The sequence below is a fragment of the Globicephala melas genome, chromosome 11, assembly GCF_963455315.2.
Source record: "Globicephala melas chromosome 11, mGloMel1.2, whole genome shotgun sequence".
NCBI classification, from domain to species: Eukaryota; Metazoa; Chordata; class Mammalia; order Artiodactyla; family Delphinidae; genus Globicephala; species Globicephala melas.
Window position 1 is genome coordinate 67,864,883 of NC_083324.2, and position 25,271 is coordinate 67,890,153.

At 38.5% G+C, this 25,271-nt stretch overlaps 1 protein-coding gene across 2 annotated transcripts in view; it reads left to right on the forward strand.

The window, feature by feature from the left end:
• The window catches only part of DNAH8 (dynein axonemal heavy chain 8), a 310,370-nt gene that overhangs the window by 220,630 nt on the left and 64,469 nt on the right, over window positions 1–25,271 (forward strand). The window lies entirely within an intron of this gene.

Here is a 25,271-nt window from a genome sequence, read left to right on the forward strand (position 1 = left end):
TTGCAGTGGTAAATGGGAGTGTATCATTCATTTCTCTTTCAGATTTTTCATCATTAGTGTATAGGAATACAAGAGATTTCTGTGCATTAATTTTGTATCATGCTACTTTACCAAACTCATTGATAAGCTCTAGTAGTTTTCTGGTAGCATCTTTAGGATTCTCTATGTATCTGCAAACAGTGACAGCTTTACTTCTTCTTTTCTGATTTGGATTCCTTTTATTTCTTTTTCTTCTCTGATTGCTGTGGCTAGGACTTCCAAAACTATGTTGAATAATAGTGGTGAGAGTGGGCAACTTTGTCTTGTTCCTGATCTTAGAGGATAAGCTTTCAGTTTTTCACCATTGAGAACAATGTTGGCTGTGGGTTTGTCATATATGGCCTTTATTATGCTGAGGCAGGTTCCCTGTATGCCCACTTTCTGGATGGTTTTTATCATAAATGGGTGGTGAATTTTGTTGAAAGCTTTTTCTGCATCTGTTGAGATGATCATATGGTTTTTCCCCTTCAATTTGTTAATGTGGTGTATCACATTGATTGATTTGCATATATTGAAGAATCCTTGCATTCCTGGGATAAATCCCACTTGGTCATGGTGTATGATCCTTTTAATGTGCTGTTGGATTCTATTTGCTAGTATTGTGTTGAGGAGTTTTGCACTTATGTTCATCCGCGATATTGGCCTGTAGTTTTCCTTTTTGTGACATCTTTGTCTGGTTTTGGTATCAGGGTGATGGTGGCCTCGTAGAGTGAGTTTGGGAGTGTTCCTCCCTTTGCTATATTTTGGAAGAATTTGAGAAGGATAGGTGTTAGCTCTTTTCTCAATGTTTGATAGAATTGCGTGGTTTATTCTTAATGTGCTGAAAATCTGAATGTTGTTGGAATTGCCATTTGGGATCATCCAGGTTCAGCTCATTAAGTATACCTTGTAGGGTTAATTCATTTATGTCTTTATAAAGATTATCAAAGTGATTGATTATGAATCCCTAAATCTACTCTATGAAATAAAACTTGAACTTATTATCTAGTTAATGTAAACATGATACAAAATTAATTTAGTCATCTTTAAATAGTTCCCACATGTCCCTCTTCACTAAGAAGTTCCTGTAAACTGTTAGCTTATGGTAGCATGGTCTGTGTTCACCCCTCTTTTCTCATCTGACTTTGCTCTGTTCACTGGCACCACACTGTTCTATGTTCTATATGGATCCATATTTGAATGGCCTCCTTCTTCTGTCTAAACACTGACACCCAATGCAGAGAGCTCCCATGTTCTGTTGGCAAGTACTCATGGTTAAGTCTCATTAACCACCTTTAGAGTAGGGTGTTTTGCTCTGACGTTCACTGCAGCATGCCAGTCATCTGCATTAGTCTAAGAATGGTGCTTCTCTCGTAGCCTTGGAGTTAGCAAATCTCTTTGAGATCGACTCCTCCATGGATCTTTGTCCAGTTGCTTCTATGCCCCACTTCTTTCTGCATATAGATTCCTTTTTTTCTGTCTTGCCACAACCGAACTCCATGTGACAGAACTCGTGGCTTCTGTTGGCTCATGAGCTTCACTACCTACATGTTCAGTATGTTCAGCACTCCCAGTGTTACCAAACCCAAACTTGGGTCCACTCACCTGCCATGCAGCAAAGCCAACTTACTGACCCAGGTTGTGGTGAAGGAAAGTACAGTGTTTATTGCAGGTTCCAAATAAGGAGAATAGGCAGTTCATGCTCAAAAGGCTTTCAGGGAAGGGTTTTTAAAAGTGACATTTGGAGTGAGAGCTGCAGGATGCATGACTTTCTTCTGATTGGTTGATAGTGAGGTAACAGGGTGGTGTTTCGGAAATCTTAATCGTCAACCTCTGGTTCCAGCCGGTCTGGGGTCTCCATGCTTGTGGTCTTCATGTAGTCACCATCCTCCATCTGGATGGGGGTCTTAGTTTCTTCCTAATAACTCAAAGGTATGCATCAGATTGTTATGTATATTCCTTGAGGAGGACCTAGGACTTTGTTTTATCACTGACTGTTGTTTAATCTGTCGTCACTTTTCTTCTTAACTGCTTTTCCTTTGTTTCTGTATCCCTCACTTCCCCTGTGTTTTGGAACTCAGGGAAGGCCTACGAGACTAAAGCATTTTTCAAAAAACAGGGAACACAGAGGGGCTTTTGTACCTGGGATGGCCCCATGGCGTCCTGCTTGGTTTCACCAGGGAAATTCCCGTTACTCTTGGTCCCAGGTCCAAATATCCAAGGAAGAAGTTCATTGGTTTTGCTTTGGTCATGTCTCCTTTCTGGGCCAATCAGTGAACTGCTGCTTTGTAAATGGGTCCATAGCAAGAACCACATATATGGAGCTAGCATGGAGGGCATTTCTTAAAATGGGATACTGTTCCTAGAAGAAGGGCAGTTCCCACTAGAGTTACCCTTTCCAGTTTACCTCAAAATAATGCTGTTGTCTAGGACAAGGGTTTAAGAACAGAATTAAGAAATTAACTCGAGGTCTCCTTTGGGAGAAATTATAACTATAACTTTAAATAAATACATAAGGCCAGAATGGTGCTGTCACCTCATATTATTATATGTTATCATACTGCTTTGCTTGGCAATTTGGTGATTCCATTTCTTGGTACTACTTTAGTTTTTCCAGAAATTGTTCAAGCTTCTATTGGTTGCCTTGTTAGGAAACACAGTAGATTTAATTTTGACACTGAAGGAGCCAGTGAATTTTATAAAGAACTCTTCGCTCATTTTCAAGGAATGTTAGGAAGCATCATGCTGTTCATTGCTTTGGGTTACAAAATCCCCCAAATAGCTGTGAAAATGAAAGCATTATGTAGACATATTAATATTATATTAATATTATTATTATATTATTATTATATTATATATTATATAATATATTATATATAATATTATATTATATAATATATTATATAATATATATTATATAATATATTATATATAATATATATATATTTATATTATATAATATATATATATATTTTTTTTTTTTTTTTTTTTGCGGTACGCGGGCCTCTCACCGCTGTGGCCCCTCCCGCCGCGGAGCACAGGCCCCGGACGCGCAGGCCCAGCGGCCATGGCTCACGGGCCCAGCCGCTCCGCAGCATGCGGGATCCTCCCGGACCGGGGCACGAACCCGCGTCCCCCGCATCGGCAGGCGGACTCCCAACCACTGCGCCACCAGGGAAGCCCTTATTTTTTATATATATTATATATTATTATATTATATATATTATATATTATTATTATATTAATATTAATATTAATCTCATCTCAACTAGAGATATTTTATTTGGATAACTGGATAATAGATAATCATAGAATTCTCAAGGTGAATAGGATTCTGGAAATCCTGAAATCCAAGTACCTTATTTTACAGCTGGGGAAAGTAAGGTCTGGAGATAAGGCCAGAGAGCTAGTTGGTGACATATATGATTCAGGACTTAATCTCTGGGCTTCGAAATCCCACTTCAGTGGTCTTTCTCTTTTATTCCATCTCACTGCCTTTAGTGGATGAATTAAACAGTTGCCTGACAGCACTTTGAGGGATGGGACCAAATCAAATAGGTTTTTGTAGAAAAGAGAAGAAGGAAACTTCTCACTGTGGAACCTGTCAGGCTCTGTGGTGAGCGATTCAGAGAAGATAAAGTCTGCACAAAAACACTGGGTGCCTGGGAAAGAGGGAGAAAACAGATGGATTTAACATTAGAAAATCCTACCAGGAGCTTGGGTGAAGGAGAAAGGGGTCCCAAGGAAGGATGGATTTGAAAATAGAATCGAAACATGAATGAAAAAGGACAAACAAATATAAAATATAAGCCCACAAATATATAAAAGGAATGAGAAAATGGGTATAACAAAGTATACAGATGAAAATAGTTAAATAATAAGATAATGGTATATAATTACAGTAATAAAGTTTTAAAATCTCATTAAAATGGACATTTGTAGAAAAATATAAATATACAAAATTTTCTCAGAAAAGGTTGAAAAACCTGAATAGATGAATAATCAAGATGAAAAAAATTAGAAGTTTTAAAATTATTACCTCAGCAAAGACACTGGGCTTGGATGATTTTTTTGCTAAGTCCTTTAAAACTTTGACTGCTATATTCCATTCCATAACACATAAAAAGAGGATATATTGGGGCTTCTGTGGTGGCGCAGTGGTTGACAGTCCGCCTGCCAATGCAGGGGACGTGGGTTCGTGCCCTGGTCTGAGAAGATCCCACATGCTGCGGAGTGGCTGGGCCCATGAGCCATGGCCACTGAGCCTGCGCGTCTGGAGCCTGTGCTCTGCAACGGGAGAGGCCACCAACAGTGACAGGCCCACGTACCGCAAAAAAAAAAAAAAAAAAGAGGATACATTTTCCTCTTTATTTTAAGAGAATAGCATTATCCTGGTATCAAAAACAGACCAAGATAGTCACTGTATAAAAGAAAGAAAACCACAGATTGAGCCTACTTATCAATATAAATGTAAGGACCTTAACCAAAATGCAAGCAGGAAGAATTCTGCAAAACATTAAAATAACATGCAGAAATTAATAATGTGCCTTGACCAAGTAGGATGCATAGACAAATCTGAGAAAGATACAGTATTAAGAAATCTCATCACAGGAGTAAGTGAATGACTTTTCCTTAAGTTATCATATTATTACCTCGATAAATGCTAAAAAGGCATTTTATAAAAATTCAACATTCGTATTTGGTTTTTAAAAAATGGGGATAGGGACTTCCCTGGTGGTGCAGTGGTTAAGAATCTGCCTGCCTATGCAGGGGACACGGGTTTGAGCCCTGCTCCGGGAAGATCCCACATGCAGCAGAGCAACTAAGCCTGTGCGCCACAACTACTGAGCCTGCACTCTAGAGCCCACAAGCCACAACTACTGAAGCCCACACGCCTAGAGCCCATGCTCCACAACAAGAGAAGCCACTGCAGTAAGAAGCCCACACACCACAAGGAAGAGTAGCCCCTGCTCGCCACAACTAGAGAAAGCCTGTGTGCAGCAACGAGGACCCAACGGAGCCAAAACTAAATAAATAAGTAAATGGGAATAGAAGAATATTGTAATAATATGACAATGAATATGAACTTCAAACAACTTCATGCTTTTTGGTGAACAACTAGAGACATGCCCATTAAAGTCAGGAACAAGATAAAGATGTCTGTTATCACCACTTTCATTTAGTATTGCTGTGGAGGATATAGCTAATGTATTGTAAGAATCATAAATAAAAGATATAACTACTGGAAAAGAGGGACAAAAATCATCATTATTCTCAGATAGCATAATTGTCTAACTAAGGAACACAAATGAATCAACTGGAAAACTATTAGACTTAACAGGATAGTTCAGTAAGGTGGCTGGTCACAAAATAAATATATTTAAAAAGTCAATGGAGCATTCTTGTAAAATAAAATGTAAAAATCCCATTCACTCTCTCAATAAAAATAAAACTGAGAAATGATCTTTAAAATACCTATTAGAAGAAAACTATAAAACTTTCTTAGAGACATGAAAGTAGACTAGAATAAATGGAGAGTTAAACCACATTCCCAGTATAAAGATTCAATATTGTAAAGATGTCAGTAGTCTCTAAATTAATCTATAAATGGAATGCAAGTCTAACTGAAATTCCAATAGCATTTTCCCCCTAATTGGATAGTAGAGGGATCTTCGATCATCCAGAGCAATAAATGGACAAAAATAGCCAAGAAAGCTTGAAAAGGAAAAAGAATAATGTGGAAAAAGCCCAATCAGATTTTAAAAAATTTATCAAATGACAATAACTTAATCAGTGTAGAACTGGCTCAGAGAAGATAAACAGATCAATAGAGCAAAATGAAAGGCCCCAAATTAGACTCTAGTATATACAATAGCTTGTGATAAGACTGTGATAAGATTCACATTTTAAATCAGTGGAAGGAAAATGGATTAGTGAATAAACACTGTTGGCATAGCAGGTTAACTTCAAAAGAAAGAAAGGATTTTACCTCACATAAAACTAAAGTACATTCTAGGTTGATTAAGGTTTTAAATGGTTTAAACTATAAAAGAATAAAAAAGAATATATTGATACTATTGGGGTGGCTAAGATTTTCTTAATCATAATACCAGAATCCAAAACCAGAGGAAAAGATGTTTGACTGGATGAAGTTTTAAAACTTCTGTATGTCATAAATAAAATTAAAACACAAATTGCTGTCGAATCCAAGCTTGTGTGCCCAATGCACAGTGAGGCCAAACAAACTAAAATGGAGTTTGGAGCAGAGAAAGGTTTATTGCAAGGACCAAACAAGGAGTATGGGGAGGCCTATGCTCAAAAGACCCAAACTTCCTGATAGTTTCTGAAGAAGAGTTTTTAAAGGCAAAATTGGGGGTGAGGGCTGCAAGGTGTGGGATTTTCTTTTGATTGCTTAGTGGTGAGGTAACAGGGTGGTGTTCCAAGAATCATGTACTTAGCCTGAAGTTACCATCCTCCACTTAGGTGGGGGCATTAGTTTCTGTAAGAAGAACTCAAAGATATATTGTTATGCATATCACTTTAGGAGGAACTAGGACACTTTATCACTGCAGTATTGTTTGTTTCCTTTTTTTTTAACATCTTTCTTGGAGTATAATTGCTTTACAATGTTGTGTTAGTTTCTGCTGTATAACAAAGTGAATCAGCTATATGCACATGTATATCCCCATATCCCCTGACTTTTGTGTCTCCCTCCCACCCTCCTTATCCCACCTCTCTAGGTGGTCGCAAAACACCAAGCTGATCTCCCTGCACTATGCAGCTGCTTCCCAGTAGCTGTCAATTTTACATTTGATAGTGTATATATGTCAGTGTTACTCTCTCACTTGGTTCCAGCTTACCCTTCCACCTCCCTGGGTCCTCAAGTCCATTCTCAACGTCTGCATCTTTATTCCTGTCCTGACCCTAAGTTCATCAGAAGCTTTTTTTTTTTTTTTTTTTACATTCCATATATATGTGTTAGCATACGGTATTTGTTTATCTCTTTCTGATTACTTCACTCTGTATGACAGACTCTAGCTTCATCCACCTCACTGCAAATAACTCAATTTTGTTTCTTTTTATGGCTGAGTAATATTCCATTGTATATATGTGCCACATCTTCTTTACCCATTCATCTGTTGATGGACACTTAGGTTGCTTCCATGTCCTGGCTATTGTAAATAGAGTTGCAATGAACATAGTTGTACATGTCTCTTTTTGAATTTTGGTTTTCTCAAGGTATATGCCCAGTAGTGGGATTGCTGGGTCGTATGGTAGCTCTATTTTTAGTTTTTTAAGGAACCTCCATACTGTTCTCCATAGTGGCTGTATCAATTTACATTCCCACCAACAGTTCAAGAGGGTTCCCTTTTCTCCACACCCTCTCCAGCATTTATTGTTTGTAGATTTTTTGAAGATGGCCATTCTGACTGGTTTGAGGTGGTAGCTCATTGTAGTTTTGACTTGCATTTCTCTAATGATTAATGATGTTGAGTATCCTTTGATGTGTTTGTTGGCAATCTGTATATCCTCTTTGGAGAAATGTCTATTTAGGTCTTCTGCCCATTTTTGGATTGGGTTGTTTGTTTTTCTGATATTGAGCTGCATGTGTCGCTTGTATATTTTGCAGATTAATCCTTTCTCAGTTACTTCGCTTGCAAATATTTTCTCCCATTCTGAGGATTGTCTTTCCTTCTGTTTATGGTTTCCTTTGCTGTGCAAAAACTTGTAAGTTTCATTAGGACCCATTTGTTTATTTTTGTCTCTATTTCCATTTCTCTAGGAGGTGGGTCAAAAAGGATCTTGCTGTGATTCATGTCATACAATGTTCTGCCTATGTTTTCCTCTAAGAGTTTGATAGTATCTGGCCTTACATTAGGTCTTTAATCAATTTTGAGTTTATTTTTGTGTATGGTGTTAGGGAGGTTCTAATTTAATTCTTTTACATGTAGCTGTCCTGTGTTCCCAGCATCACTTTTTGTAGAGGGTGCCTTTTCTCCATTGTATACTCTTGCCTCCTTTATCAAAGATAAGGTGACCATATGTGCATGGGTTTATCTCTGGGCTTTCTATCCTGTTCCTTTGATCTATATTTCTGTTCTTGTGCCAGTGCCATTCTGTCTTGGTTACTGTAGCTTTGTAGTATACTCTGAAGTCAGGGAACCTGATTGCTCCAGCTCCGTTTTTCTTTCTCAAGATTGCTTTGGCTATTCGGGTCTTTTGTGTTTCCATACAAATTGTGAAATTTTTGGTTCCAGTTCTATGAAAAATGCCATTGGTTTTTTGATAGGGAGTGCATTGAATCTGTAGATTGCTTTGGGTAGTATAGACATTTTCACAATGTTGATTCTTCCAATCCAGGAACATGGTATATCTCTCCATCTGTTTGTATCATCTTTCATTTCTTTCATCAGTGTCATAGTTTTCTGCATACAGGTCTTTTGTCTCCTTAGGTAGGTTTATTCCTAGGTATTATTCCTTTTGTTGCAATGGTAAATGGGAGTGTTTCCATAATTTCTGTTTCAGATTTTTCATTATTAGTGTATAGGAATGCAAGAGATTTCTGTGCATTAGTTTTGTATCTGCTACTCTACCCAATTCATTGATTAGCTCTAGTAGTTTTCTGGCAGCATCTTTAGGATTCTTTATGTATAGTATCATGTCATCTGCAAACAGTGACAGTTTTACTTCTTTTCCGATTTGGATTCCTTTTATTTCTTTTTCTTCTCTGATTGCTGTGACTAAAACTTCCAAAAGTATGTTGAGTAATAATGGTGAGAGTGGGACACCTTGCCTTGTTCCTGATCTCAGTGGAAATGGTTTCAGTTTTTCACCATTGAGAACGATGTTGGCTGTAGGCCATGGTTTTCACCATTGAGAACGATGTTGGATGTTGGCTGTAATAATGACCTTTATTATGTTGAGGTAAGTTCCCTCTATGCCTATATTCTAGAGGGTTTTTATCATAAATGGGTTTTGAATTTTGTTGAAAGCCTTTTCTGCATCTATTGAGATGATCATATGGTTTTTATCCTTCAGTTTGTTAATATGGTGTAACATGTTGATTGATCTGCGTATATTGAAGAATCCCTGCCTTCCTGGAATATACCACACATGATCATGGTGTATGATCCTTTTAACGTGCTGTTGGATTCTGTTTGCTAGTATTGTATTGAGGATTTTTGCATCTATGTTCATCAATGTTATTGGCCTGTAGTTTTCTTTTTTTGTGACATCTTTGTCTGGTTTTGGCACCAGTGTGATGGTGGCCTAGTAGAATGAGTTTGGGAGTGTTCCTCCCTCTGCTATATATTGGAAGAGTTTGAGAAGGATACGTGTTAGCTCTTCTCTAAAGGTTTGATAGAATTTTCCTGTGAAACCATCTGGTACTGGGCTTTTGCTTGTTGGAAGATTTTTAATCACAGTTTCAATTTCAGTGCTTGTGATTGGTCTGTTCATATTTTCTATTTCTTCTTGGTTCAGTCTCAGAAGGTTGTGCTTTTCTAAGACTTTGTCCATTTCTTCCAGGTTGTCCATTTTGTTGGCATATCGTTGCTTGTAGTAATCTTTCATGATCCTTTGTATTTCTGCAGTGTCAGTTGTTACTTCTCCTTTTTCATTTCTAATTCTATTGATTTGAGTCTTCTCCCTTTTTTTCTTGGTGAGTCTGGCTAATGGTTTATCAATTTTGTTTATCTTCTCAAGGAACGAGCTTTTAGTTTTATTGATCTTTGCTATTGTTTCCTTCATTTCTTTTTCATTTATTTCTGATCTGATCTTTATGATTCTTTCCTTCTGCTAACTTGGAGGTTTTTTTGTGTTTCTTTCTCTAATTGCTTTAGGTGCAGGTTAGGTTGTTTATTTGATATTTTTCTTGTTTCTTGAGGTAGGACTGTATTGCTATAAACTTCCCTCTTAGAACTGCTTTTGATGCATCCCATAGGTTTTGGGTCATCATGTTTTCATTGTCATTTGTTTCTAAGTGTTTTTTGATTTCCTCTTTGATTTCTTCAGTGATCTCTCGGTTATTTAGTAGTGTCTTGTTTAGCCTCCATGTGTTTGTATGTTTTACAGGTTTTTTTTTTCTGTAATTGATATCTAGTCTCATAGCATTGTGGTCGGAAAAGATCCTTTTTTTTTTTTTGCTGTACGCCGGCCTCTCACTGTTGTGGCCTCTCCCGCTGTGGAGCACAGGATCCGGGCACGCAGGCCCAGCGGCCATGGCCCACGGGCCCAGCCGCTCTGCGGCACGTGGGATCCTCCCAGACCGGGGCACGAACCCGTGTCCCCCTGTATCAGCAGGAGGACTCTCAACCACTGCACCACCAGGGAAGCCCTGGAAAAGATTCCTGATACGAGTTCAATTTTCTCAAATTTACCAAGGCTTGATTTGTGACCAAAGATATGATCTAACCTGGAGAATGTTCCATGAGCACTTGAGAAGAAAGTGTATTCTGTTGTTTTTGGATGGAATGTCCTATAAATATCAATTAAGTCCATCTTGTTTAATGTGTCACTTAAGCTTATGTTTCCTTATTTGTTTTCATTTTGCATGATCTGTCCATTGATGAAAGTGGGGTGTTAAAGTCCTTTACTATGATTGTGCTACTGTCGATTTCCCCTTTTATGGCTGTTAGCATTTGCCTTATATATTGAGGTGCTCCTTTGTTGGGTGCATAAATATTTACAATTGTTATATCTTCTTCTTGGATTGATCCCTTGATCATTATATAGTGTCCTTCTTTGTCTCTTGTAATAGTTTTTATTTTAAAGTCTATTTTGTCTGATATGAGAATTGGTACTCCAGCTTTCTTTTGATTCCCATTTGCATGGAATATCTTTTTCCATCCCCTCACTTTCAGTCTGTATGTGTCCCTAGGTCTGAAGTGTGTCTCTTGTAGACAGCATATATATGGGTCTTGTTTTTGTATCCATTCAGCCAGTCTATGTCTTTTGGTTGGAGCATTTAATCTATTTAAATGTAAAGTTATTATCGATATGTATGTTCCTATGACCATTTTCTTAATTGTTTGGGGTTTGTTATTGTAGGTCTTTTCCTTCTCTTGTGTTTTCGGCCTAGAGAACTTCCTTTAGCATTTGTTGTAAAGCTGGTTTGGTGGTGCTGAATTCTCTTAGCTTTTGCTTATCTGTAAACATTTTGATTTCTCCGTCAAATCTGATTGAGATCCTTGCTGGGTAGAGTAATCTTGGTTGTAGGTTTTTCCCTTTCATCACTTTAAATATGTCCTGCCAGTCCCTTCTGGCTTGCAGAGTTTCTTCTGAAAGATCAGCTGTTAACGTTATGGGGATTCCCTTGTATGTTATTTGTTGTTTTTCCCATGCTGCTTTTAATATTTTTTTTGTATTTAATTTTTGATAGTTTGATTAATATGTGTCTTGGCGTATTTCTCCTTGGATTTATCCTGTATGGGACTCTCTGTGCTTCTTGGACTTGATTGATTATTTCCTGTCCCATATTAGGGAAGTTTTTGACCAAAATCTATTCAAATATTTTCTCATTCCCTTTCTTTTTCTCTTCTTCTTCTTGGACCCCTATAATTCAAATGTTGGTGCATTTCATGTTGTCCTAGATGTCACTGAGACTGTCTTCAACTCTTTTCATTCTTTTTTCTTTATTCTGCTCTGTGGTAGTTATTTCCACTATTTTATCTTCCAGGTCACTTATTCGTTCTTCTGCCTCAGTTATTCTGCTATTAATTCCTTCTAGACAGTTTTAAATTTCATTTACTGTGTTATTCATCATTGTTTGTTTGCTCTTTAGTTATTCTAGGTCCTTGTTGAAAGTTTTTGTGTTTTCTCCATTCCATTTCCAAGATTTTGGATCATCTTTACTGTCATTACTCTGAATTCTTTTTCAGGTAGACTGTCTATTTCCTCTTCATTTGTTTGGTCTGGTGGGTTTTTATCTTGCTCCTTCATCTGCTGTGTATTTCTGTGTCTTCTCATTTTGCTTAACTTACTGTGTATGGGGTCTCCTTTTCTGAAGCTTCAGGTTCGTAGTTCCCATTGTTTTTGGTGTCTGCCCCCAGTGGGTAAGGTTGGTTCAGTGGGTTGTGTAGATTTCTTGGTGGAGGGTACTGGTGCCTGTGTTCTAGTGGATGAGGCTGGATCTTGTCTTTCCGGTGGGCAGGACCACGTCTGGTGTTGTGTTTTGGGGTGTCTGTGAACTTATTATGATTATAGGCAGACTCTGTGCTAATGGGTGGGCTTGTGTTCCTGTCTTGCTAGTTGTTTGGCATGAGGCATCCAGCACTGTACCTTGCTAATCATTGAGTGGAGCTGGGTCTTAGCATTGAGATGGAGATCTCTGGGAGAGCTTTTGTCGTTTGATATTACATGGGGCCAGGAGGTCTCTGGTGGACCAATTACCTGAACTCGGGTCTCCCACCTCAGAGGCTCAGACACCCAGCCAGAGCATTAAGACCCTGTCAGCCACATGGCTCGGAAGGAAAGGGAGAGAAAGAAGAAAAGAGGAAGAAAAGAGGAAGAAAAAAGGAAGAAAGAAAAGAAAGAAAGGAAGGAAGGAAAGAAAGAAAGGGAAAGGAAGAAAGAAAGAAAAAATAAAGTTATTAAAATAAAAAATTAAAAATATTATTAATAATAAAAAATTAAAAGTAATTAAAAAAAGAAGGAAGAGAGCAACCAAACCAAAAAACAAACCCTCCAATAATAACAAGCACTAAAAACTATACTAAAAAAAAAAAAAGGACAGACAGAACCCTAGGACAAATGGTAAAAGCAAAGCTATACAGACAAAGAAGCATGCACATACACACTCACAAAAAGAGGAAAAGGAAAAATATATACATATACGTATGTAAAAAAATAAACAGAAGAGAGCAACCAAATCAATAAACAAATCTACCAAGGGTAATAAGCTCTAAATACTAAGCTAAGATAAATATAAAACCAGAAACAAATTAGATGCAGAAAGCAAACCCCAAGTCTACAGTTGCTCCCAAAGTCCACTGCCTGAATTTTGGGATGATTTGTTTTCTATTTAGGTATTCCACAGGTGCAGGGTACATCACATTGATTGTGGAGATTTAACTTGCTACTCCTTCGGCTGCTGGGTGAAATTTCCCTCTCTTCTTTGTTCTCACAGCTCCTGGGGTTCAGCTTTGGATTTGGTCCTGCCTTTGCGTGTAAGTCACCTGAGGGCATCTGTTCCCTGCCCAGAAAGGACGGGGTTAAAGTAGCAGCAGATTAGGGAGCTCTGGCTCACTCGGGCTGGGGGGAGGGAGAGGTACAGAATGTGGGGTGAGCCTGCGGCGGCAGAGGCCGGCATAACATTGCAACAGCCTGAGGTGCTCCATGTGTTCTCTCGGGGAAGTTGTCCGTGAATCATGGGACCCTGGCAGTGGTGGGCTGCACAGGCTCCCGGGAGGGGAGGTGTGGGTAGTGATCTGTGCTTGCACACAGGCTTTTTGATGGCTGCAGCAGCAGCCTTAGCGTTTCATTCCCATCTCTGGTGTCCACACTGGTAGCCGCAGCTTGCTCCCATCTCTGGAGCTCGTTTAGACAGTGCTCTGAATCCCCTCTCCTCCTGCACCCTGAAACAATGTTCTCTTGCCTGTTAGGCAGTTCCAGACTTTTTCCCAGACTCCTTCCGGCTAGCTGCGGTGCACTAGCCTCCTTCAGGCTGTGTTCATGCATCCAACCCCAGTCCTTTCCCCAGTTCTGAACTCGGAAGCCCGAGCCTCAGCTCCCAGCCCACACCTGCCCAGGTGGATGAGCAGACAAGCCTCTCAGGATGGTGAGTGCTGGTTGGTACTGATCCTCTGTGCAGGAATCTCTCTGCTTTGCCCTCTGCACCCCTGTTGCTGCACTGTCCTCTGTGCCTCCAAAGCTCCCCCCCCCCGCCCATCCCCTGTCTCCACCAGTGAAGGGTCTTCCAAGTATGTGGAAACATTTCCTCCTTCACACCTCCCTCCCAGAGGTGCAGGTCCCATCCCTATTCCCTTGTCTCTGTTTTTTCTTTTTCCTTTTGCCCAACCCAGGTACGTGGGGAGTTTCTTGCCTTTTGGGAAGTCTGAGGTCTTCTTCCAGTGTTCAGTATGTTTTCTGTAGGAGTTATTCCACATATAGATGTATTTTTGATGTATTTGTGGGGAGGAAGGTGATCTCCACGTCTTACTCCTCCACCATCTTGAAGGTCCCCTGTATTTAATTTTTGATAGTTTGGTTAATATGTGTCTTGGCGTTTTTCTCTTTGGGTTTATCCTGTATGGGACTCTCTGTGCTTCCTGGACTTGATTAACTATTTCCTTTCCCATGTTAGGGAAGTTTTTGACTATAATCTGTTCAAATATTTTCTCAGTCCCTTTCTTTTTCTCTTCTTCTTCTGAGACCCCTGTAATTCGCATGTTGGTGCATTTAGTGTTGTCCCAGAGGTCTCGGAGACCGTCCTCAATTCTTTTCATTCTTTTTTCTTTATTCTGCTCCCTGGCAGTTATTCCACCATTTTATCTTCCAGCTCACTTATCCGTTCTTCTGCCTCAGTTATTCTGCTATTGATTCCTTCTAGAGTATTTTTAATTTCAGTAATTGTGTTGTTCAGCACTGTTTGTTTGCTCTTTAGTTCTTCTAGATTCTTGTTAAATGTTTCTTGTATTTTCTCCATTCTGTTTGCAAGATTTTGGATCATGTTTACTATTATTACTCTGAATTGTTTTCAGGTAGGTTGCCTATTTCATCTTCATTTATTTGGTCTTGTAGGGTTTTACCTTGCTCCTTCATCTGTAACATATTTTTTTGTCGTTTCATTTTTTGTTTTTTTTTTGATGGGTGGTGCCGTATTCCTGTCTTACTGGTTGTTTGGCCTGAGACGTCCAGCACTGGAGTTTGCAGGCAGTTGGTTAGAGCTGGGTCTTGGTGCTGAGATGAGGACCTCAGGGAGGCCTCACTCTGATTGGTATTCCCTGGGGTCTGAGGTTCTCTGTTAGTCCAGTGGTTTGGACTTGGAGGTCCCACCACAGGAGCTCAGGCCCGACATCCGGCCTGGAAACCAAAATGCCAGAAGCTTTGTGGTGCAGTTAAAAAAAAAAAAAAAAAAGGAAAAGAAAGAGAAAAAGGAGCAGTACAATATCAAAGAATAAGAAACAAAATAAAATTAGAAAGATAAAAAATATATTAGGAAAAATAAAACTATAATTGACCCAACTGCAACAAGGCAAAATAAAACTACAGCAGAAAAAAGAAAAAAAATGGGGTGGGTGGGGGGAACAGGCCAAAAGGAGGGAACAATAACAAAGTAGAAAGACTAAAATAAAATTAGAAAAATAAAAGATTTATTAGGAAAGATAAAAATATAAAAGAATCAACAACAATGAATCAACAAGGTAAAACAGAACCCCAATCTAAAAGGGGAAAAAAGAAATAAAAATATAAAAGCCTTGGCTATGGGGGCAGAGTTTAGGTGGGGGTGGAACTTAGGCAGGGGTGGGGTTTCGGGTGGGGTGGGACCTAGGTGGGTGGAGGGGGTAACGTTTGTGCGTGTGTCGTGGCCTAGGCTCAGGATCCATGTAGCCAGAAAAGGTCTTGGGGTGGGGCTTAGGCGGTGATATTCAAGAGTGGGGTGGGGCCTCTGCTTAGGACCTGAAGGGAAAGGGAGAGGCAGCACGTGGAAAGGAGGGCCTCTGGAGTGTGGAGTTCCGGAGTTTGGAAGTAGGGCCCTGAGTGAGGGTGTGTGGGTGGCGTTTAGGCCCAGCATGTTGGAGGGGTTCTCCGAGTGTAGAGGTAGGGCCCTGGGTGGGGGTGTAGGGGCGGGGCTTGGGTTCTGCATGGCAGGAGGGAGGCTCCAAGGGCAGAGGGTTAGGTCCAGGAGCCCAACAGCCTCCCTGGTGCCTAAGTGGACAGGGAAAGCACTGGCTGCGTTCCCTTCCGTTCCTTCGCAACCTTCCCCACTGTCTCCCCTAGGGTCTCCCTCGTCGCCACTGGACCCCTAACCATGGGTGGGTCCCTCTGGGTGTAGGAACTCCTCCCCTCCCCCAGCCACCCCTCAGGGGTGCTGGTCCTGTAGGTCTGGGCTTTACTTTTGCTCCCCCTGTCCTCCCTCCCACTCCCTCAGGACCCACATGGCTAGAGGGGTCCTCAGTGGGCAGAGGATCAGGCTCAGGATCTCAGCAGGCTCCTGGGCGCCCAAGCGGGCAGGGGAAGCCTGGCTATGCTCCCTTTTGATCCTCTGCTCTCCCAGTGGTTCCCCAATTTCCCCCTTTGGGCGTGGGATCCCTTCCCCTTCCCCAGCTGCCCCTTAGGGGTGCCAGTCCTGTCCCACCTCCACTTCTCCTCCCCCTTCACGCTCCCCCATGCCCTGTGTCCTACCAGTCGCTGGGGGTTCCTCCCATCTCCTTAGGTGTCCGTGGTCCCCCACCGGTGCCTGGTAGGTGCCCTAGTTGTGAGGAGACACGAATTCCTCATCCTCCTAGTACGCCATGTTGACTCTGCCCCCTCTGCACTACTGTTTCCTGACTGCTTTTCTTTTGTTTCTGCATTCCCTCATGTCCTTAATTAGTAACTGTTGGAATCTGCCCTTTGGAACTCAGGGAGAGTCTAGAAGACTGAAGCATTTTTCCTACAGACAAGAAATGGGGGACACAGAAAGGCTTTTGTTACTGTTTGGTTTCAAAAAAAAAAAGATAGAAGTGTGGGCTGGGAATCACAGCATTCTTATTCCAGCTGGAGACACTGGCAGTCCTTTTTTTATATATATCATGAATCTTTAAAATGTTTGTATGCTTTGTCCCAACGAGTCTACATGTACTAATTTATCATAAAAAAAGTATAAGATACACATCAAGACTCATATACAAGGATGTTTAATCTAGTGCAATTTATAGTATTGAAAAATGGAAAGTGTCTTAAATACACAAAAGGATAGTGGCTGAATTGACAAGAATGCATCAACATGATGGAACATTGTGCCACCATTAAAAACTATTTCCCAATAATATTTAATGACAATAAAATACAATGTACTGTTAAAAAATAGAGCTATAAAATGACATATGTATGTATTATTATACATATATATAATTTTTAATATAGATAGGTCTACAATCTCTTATTCAAAGTCCTTGGGGTCAGATACATTGCGGGAATCAGAATTTTCCATGTTTTAGAAAGGTAGCATTTCATATATTATATAATACATTGCAGATGAGAGTATTAATATTCATAAAGATGGCGATAAGTAGGCTCATATCCATTCAGGTCAGCTTTTGCCACCAAAGTGATTTTGTGGCAAAACTGTCAGTTTTCAGATTGTTTTGAATTTTGAAATGAGTGTAAGTGGTTGTGGACTGTGCATACTAAAAAGATTAGAATGAAGGTCTCTATGGAAGGAAATTGGTGATTTTTATTTTCTTCTTTATAGTCTCCTATATTTTACAAAGCTTTCACTATAAGCCTATATTATTTAATTAGATTTTTTAAAGTTTTAAAAAGAAAGAGGAAAAGTGAAAGACACTAAAGCCTAATTTTGGGAAGATATAGAAAGGTAGTTGAAATCTTACTAGTGTCTCTGAAATATAACCAACCAGCCAAACAAACAAAAAAACCCCCAAATCCCATACCACCAAAGAATAATCATGCTGCATTACCTGCAAAATAATTCCTACAACATCCTCTGCATCCTTCCTTCTCTTGGTAGTCCCCATCATGATGTTCTGGCAGCTTTTCCCACCCCCTCTGGAAATTCAGCCTGCACTGCCTCTTATCTCACTGGCCTCTGTCCTTTGGGATTCTTTCCTTCCTCAAGTGCAAAGCTTCCTCACTTTTCCAATGTCAATCAACCTAGTGTTTCCAGACTATTCAGAAATTTATCAAATATTTATCAACCTATGTTAAAAATGAAGAAAGACTGCAGATTAATAACTTAACCTTCCACCTTAAGCAACTATGAAAAGAAGAGCAAACCCAAAGCAATCAAAAGGAAGGAAATAATAAATATTTGAGTCGGAAAAAAATGCAAGAGGGAATTAAAACACAATAGAGAGTCATCCAACCAAAAGTATCTTCTTGGAAAAGATCAACAGAATTGGCAAACTTTTGTTTTGACTGACCAAGAATAAAGGAGAGGAGACTAAGATAACTAAAATCAGGAATGAAAGAGGGGTATCAATGAAAATAATCAATAAACAATCTATAATAAGAATAGAAAAGAGTTTTATTTGAGTCAAACTGAGGACTAAAGCCAGAACAGCCTCTCAGATAACTCAGAGGACCCTCTCTGGAGAAGCATGGTTTTCAGCACAGTTTTGTGTCTTGTCAGAACCAAGAACACCAAACAAGTCAGAGATACATTCCTTCAAGGTTTCAAGAAAAACAGATCAGCAAGTACATAGTGAGTCAGTATGGCCTTGGCACCTGGGAAGGGAGTCTTATCATCAAAGGAGTACAGCATTGGCATCGCAGGAAGGGAGGCATTTATAAAATCTTTATTTTTAACATGGACATTCTTTAATTCTGGTCAATGTGTCCTTCTCTGTGATAATTAGAGCAGATGTACAATGTATGTTTGATAGGCCACAAACAGGCTGTTTCAGTTAGCATAAAATTCAAGTAAACTCATGTATAAGCCAGAATGACATTGCCATATCTCAATATGTGAAATTTTCTTTTATCAAAGGGCATCTCTATTGAACTGACAAAAATAAAAAGATAACATAATATTATGAACACTTATGCAACAAATTAGATAACCTAGATGAAATGCACAAATTATTGGAAAGAGACAACTACTGAAACTGACTCAAGAAGAAATAGAAAACCCGAATACATCTATAAGAAGTAAAAAGAAAGAAAAAAGAATGAAAAGAAATGAAGACAGCCTAGGAGACATCTGGGACAACATTAAATGCAAAAACATTCATATTATAGGGGTCTCAGAAGGAGAAGAGAGAGAGAAAGGACGTGAGTAATATTTAAAGAGATTATAGTCAAAAAATTCCCTAACATGGGGAAGGAAATAGCCAGCCAAGTCCAGGAAGCACAGAGAGTCCCAAGGAGAAACACGCCAAGACACATAGTAATCAAATTGACAAAAATTAAAGACAAAGAAAAATTATTGAAAGCAACAAGGGAAAAACAACAAATAACATAAAAGGAACTCCCATAAGGTTAGCAGCTGATCTCTCAGCAGAAAATATACAAGCCAGAAGGGAGTGGCATGATATATTTAAAGTGATGGAAGGGAAGAACCTACAACCCAGATTACTCTACCTGGCAAGGATCTCATTCACATTCGACAGAGAAATCAAAACCTTTACAGACAAGCAAAAGCTAAGAGAATACAGCACCACCAAACCAGCTCTACAACAAATGCTAAAGGAACTTCTCTAAGTGGGAAACACAAGACAAGAAAAGGACCTACAAAAACAAACCCATAACAATTAAGAAAATGGTAATAGGAACATACATATTGGTAATTGCCTTAAACGTGAATGGATTAAATGCTCCAAACAAAAGACACAACCTCACTGAATGGATACAAAAACAAGACCCATATATATGCTGTCTACAAGAGACCTACTTCAGACCTAGGGACACATACAGACTGAAAGTGAGGGGATGGAAAAAGATATTCCATGCAAATGGAAATCAAAAGAAAGCTGGAGTAGCAATTCTCATATCAGATAAAATAGACTTTAAAACAAAGAATGTTGCAAGAGACAAGGAGGGACACTACATAATGATCACAGGATCATTCCATGAAGAAGATATAACAATTATGTATGCACCCAACATAGGAGCACCTCAATACATAAGGCCACTGCTAACAGCTATAAGAGAGCAAATTGACAGTAACACAATAATAGTGGGGGACTTTAACACCTTGCTTACACCAATGGACAGATCATCCAAACAGAAAATTAATAAGGAAACACAAGCTTTAAATGATACAATAGACCAGATAGATTTAATTGATATTGATAGGACATTCCATCCAGAAACAGCAGATTACACTTTCATCTCAAGTGCACATGGAACATTCTCCAGGATAAATCACATCTTGGGTCACAAATCAAGCCTCAGTAAATTTAAGGAAATTGAAATCACATCAAGCATCTTTTCTGACCACAACATTATGAGATTAGAAATTGATTAAAGGGAAAAAAACATAAAAAACACAAACACAAGGAGGCTACACAATATGTTACTAAATAACCAAGAGATCACTGAAGAAATCAAAGAGGAAATCAAAAATTACCTAGACACAACTGACAATGAAAACACAACTATCCAAAACCTATGGGATGCAGGAAAAGCAGTTCTAAAAGGGAAGTTTATAGCAATACAAGACTACCTCAAGAAACAAGAAAAATGTCAAATAAACAATCTAACCTTACACCTAAAGGAAGTAGAGAAAGAAAAACAAACAAAACCCAAAGTTAGCAGAAGGAAAGAAATCATAAAGATCAGAGCAGAAATAAATGAAATAGAAACAAAGAAAACAATAGCAAGGATAATAAAACTAAAAGCTTGTTCTTTGAAAAGATAAACAAAATTGATAAACCTTTAGCCAGACTCATCATGAAAAAGAGGGAGAAGACTCAAATCAATAAAATTAGAAACGAAAAAGGAGAAGTTACAACAGACACCACAGAAATACAAAGCATCCTAAACAGACTACTACAAGCAAATCTATGCCAATAAAATAGACAAATGGACAAATTCTTAGAAAGGTATAACCTACCAAGACTGAACCAGGAAGAAATAGAAAATATGAACAGACCAATCACAAGTAATAAAGTTGAAACTGTGATTAAAAATCTTCCAACAAACAAAAGTCCATGACCAGATGGCCTCACAGGTGAATTCTATGAAACATTTAGAGAAGAGCTAACACCCATCCTTCTCAAACTCTTCCAGAAAATTGCAGAGGAAGGAGCATTCCCAAACTCATTCTACGAAGCCACCATCACCCTGATACAAAAAGCAGACAAAGAAACTACAAAAAACAGAAAATTACAGACCAATATCATTGATGAATATACATGCAAAAATCCTCAACAAAATACTAGCAAGCAAATCCAACAGCACATTAAAAGGATCATACACCACGATCAAGTGGGATTTATCCCAGGGATGCAAGGATTCTTCAATATATGCAAATCAATCAATGTGACACACCATATTAACAAACTGAAGAATAAAAACCATATGATCATCTCAATAGATGCAGAAAAAGCTTTCAACAAAGTTCAACACCCATTTATGATAAAAACTCTCCAGAAAGTGGGCATAGAGGGAACCTACCTCAGCATAATAAAGGCCATATATGACAAACCTACAGCAAACATCATTCTCAATGGTGAAAAGCTGAAAGCATTTTCTCTAAGATCAGGAACAAGACAAGGTTGCCCACTCTCACCACTTTTATTCAACAGCGTTTTGGAAGTCCTAGCCATGGCAATCAGAGAAGGAAAAGAAATAAAAGGAATACAAATTGGAAAAGAAGAAGTAAAACTGTCACTGTTTGCAGATGACAGGATACTATGCATAGAGAATCCTAAAGATGCCACCAGAAAACTACTAGAGCTAATCAATGAATTTGGTAAAGTTGCAGGATACAAAATTAATGCACAGATATCTCTTGCATTCCTATACACTAATGATGAAAATTCTGAAAGAGAAATTAAGGAAACAGTCCCATTTACAACTGCAAGAAAAAGAATAAAATACCTAGGAATAAACCTACCTAGGAGACAAAAGACCTGTATGCAGAAAACTATAAGACACTGATGAAAGAAATGAAAGATGATACAAACAGATGGAGAGATACACCATGTTCCTGGATTGGAAGAATCAACATTGTGAAAATGACTCTACTACCCAAAGCAATCTACAGATTCAGTGCAATCCCTATCAAACTACCAATGGCATTTTTCACAGAACTAGAACAAAAAATTTCACAATTTGTATGGAAACAAAAAAGACCCCGAATAGCCAAAGCAATCTTGAGAAAGAAAAACAGAGCTGGAGGAATCAAGCTCCCTGACTTCAGACTATGCTACAAAGCTACAGTAATCAAGACAATATGGTACTGGCACAAAAACAGAAATATAGATCAATGGAACAGGATAGAAAGCCCAGAGATAAACCCACACACCTATGGTCAACTAATCTATGACAAAGGAGGCAAGGATATACAATGGAGAAAAGACAGACTCTTCAATAAGTGGTGCTGGGAAAACTGGACAGCTACATGTAAAAGAATGAAATTAGAACACTCCCTAACACCATACACAAAAATAAACTCAAAATGGATTAGAGACCTAAATTTAAGACTGAACACTATAAAACTCTTAGAGGAAAACATAGAAAGAACACTCTCTGACATAAATCACAGCAAGATCTTTTTTGATTCACCTCCTAGAGTAATGGAAATAAAAACAAAAATAAACAAATGGGACCTAATGAAACTTAAAAGCTTTTACAAAACAAAGGAAACTACAAACAAGACGAAAAGACAACCCTCACAATCGGAGAAAATATTTGCAAATGAATCAACGGACAAAGTATTAATCTCCAAAATGTATAAACAGCTCATGAAGCTCAATATTAAAGAAACAAACAACACAATAAAAAAATGGGTAGAAGACCTAAATGGACATTTCTCCAAAGAAGACATACAGATGGCCAAGAAGCACATGAAAAGCTGCTCAACATCACTAATTATAAGAGAAATGCAAATCAAAACTACAATGAGGTATCACCTCACACCAGTTAGAATGGGCATCATCAGAAAATCTACAAACAACAAATGCTGGAGAGGGTGTGGAGAAAAGGGAACCCTCTTGCACTGTTGGTGGGAATGTAAATTGATACAGCCACTTTGAAGAACAGTATGGAGGTTCCTTAAAAAACTAAAAATAGAATTACCATATGACCCAACAATCCCACTACTGGGCATATACCCAGAGAAAACCATAACTCAAAAAGACATATGCACCCTAATGTTCATTTCAGCACTATTTACAATAGCCAGGTCATGGAAGCAACCTAAATGCCCATCGACAGATGAATGGATAAAGAAGATGTGGTACATATATACAATGGAATATTACTCAGCCATAAAATGAACGAAATTGGGTCATTTGTAGAGACATAGATGGATCTAGAGACTGTCATACAGAGTGAAGTAAGTCAGAAAGAGAAAAACAAATATCATATATTAATGCATATATGTGGAACCTAGAAAAATGGTACAGATGCACCGGTTTGCAGGGCAGAAATAGAGACACAGATGTAGAGAACAAATGTACAGACACCAAGGGGGGAAAGTGGCGTGGGGGTGGGGGTGGTGGTGGTGAATTGGGAGATTGGGATTGACATATATACACTAATATGTATAAAATGGTTAACTAATAAGAACCTGCTGTATAAAAAATAATGAAATAAAATTCAAAAAAAAGTAAATAGATTGATTTAGTAATCAAAAACTTCCCAAGAAAAGAAATACCAGGACTGGATGCCTTTATGGGTGAATTCTACTGAATGTTTAATGAATACCACCAATTCTTCACAAATCTTTCCAAAAAATAAAAGAGAATACTTCCCAACTCATTCTGTGAGCCCATATTACTCTGATACCAATTCTAGACAAAGACATTAGAAGGAAACCAATATCCTTTTTGAATATAGAAACAAAAATTCTCAACAAAATCTATCAAACCAAATCCAGCACCATATAAAAAGGATTATACACGATGACCAAGGGGATTTATCCCAAGAATGCAAGGTTGGTTAAACATATGGAAATTAATCAATGTAATACACCATGTTAATAGAAGAAAGAACAAAAACCACATGGTTATCTTAATAGTTGCAGAAAAAGCATTGAAAAAATCCAACTCTTTCATGATGAAAGTGCTCAACAAACTAGGAATAAAAGGGAACTTCTTCAACCTGATGAGGGCACCTACAAAATCCCACAGCTAACATCCTACATAATGTTGAAAGACTGAATATTTTTCCCCAAACATCAGGAGCAAGAGAAGAATGTCTACTTGTACTTCTACTCAGCACTGTATTGGAGGTTTTAGTCAGACCAGAGGAAGAAATAAATGGCATTCACACTGGAAAAGAAGAAGTAAAACCATCTCAATTTGAAGATGACATGATTTTGCATATAGAAAAGCCTAAGCAGTCCACCAAAAGACTACTAGGGCTAATAAACAAGTTCAACAAGATCGCAGAACACAAGATCCTATTTGAAAATCCATTGTTTTTCTACACACTAGCAAGAAAAAACCAAAAATTAATATATAAACAAACCAAAAATTTATATAATTATAAATGCAATTTCATTTACAATATCATAAGATACTTAGGAATAAATTTAACAAAGAAGTGCAAAGCTTGTGAGTTGAAAACTACAAAACAGTTGAAAAATTAAAGAAGATATAATAATGATGATGATAAAAATAGAAAGACATCCCATGTTCATGGACAGAAAGACTTTATTTTTTTATTGTTATTATTATTATTTTGGCCGTGCTGCCCAACTTGTGGGATTTTACTGCCCTGACCAGGGATTGAGACTGGGCCACAGCAGTGAAAGTGTTGAGTCCTAACTACTGGACTGCCAGGGAATTCCCAGAAGACTTTAAATTGATAAGATGACAGCACTCTCCAAATTGATCTAACAGCTTTAAAGCAACTCCCATCAAAATCCCAGCTGCCTTTTTTTGGTGGAAATTGACAAGCTGATCCTAAAATTCATATGGAAATACATGGAACCCAGAATAGCCAAAACAACCTTGTAAAAAAAGAACAAAGGTGTGGAACTCACACTTCCTACTTTTTAAAACCTACTACAAAGCTACAGTAATCAGACAGAATGGTACTGGCATAAGGATAGACATATATATCAATGGTATAGAATTGGGGGTCCAGAAATAACCCTCATTTATGGTCAGTTGTTTCTCAACAAGGGTGCCAGACCATTCAATGGAGAAAGGACAGCCTCTTCAACAAACCATGCTGGAAAAACTAATATCTATCAATACTTTCAAAAGAATAAAGTTTGACCTTTATTTCACACCATATACAAAAATTAACTCAAAATTATCAGAGACATAAATGTAAGAGCTAAAACTATCAAACTCTTAGAAGAAAATGTAGGAATAAATCTTTGTGACTGGATTAGGCAGTAATTTTCTAGATATGACACTTAAAACATGGGAAACAAAAGAGAAAATAGATAAATTGGACTTAAACAAAATTGA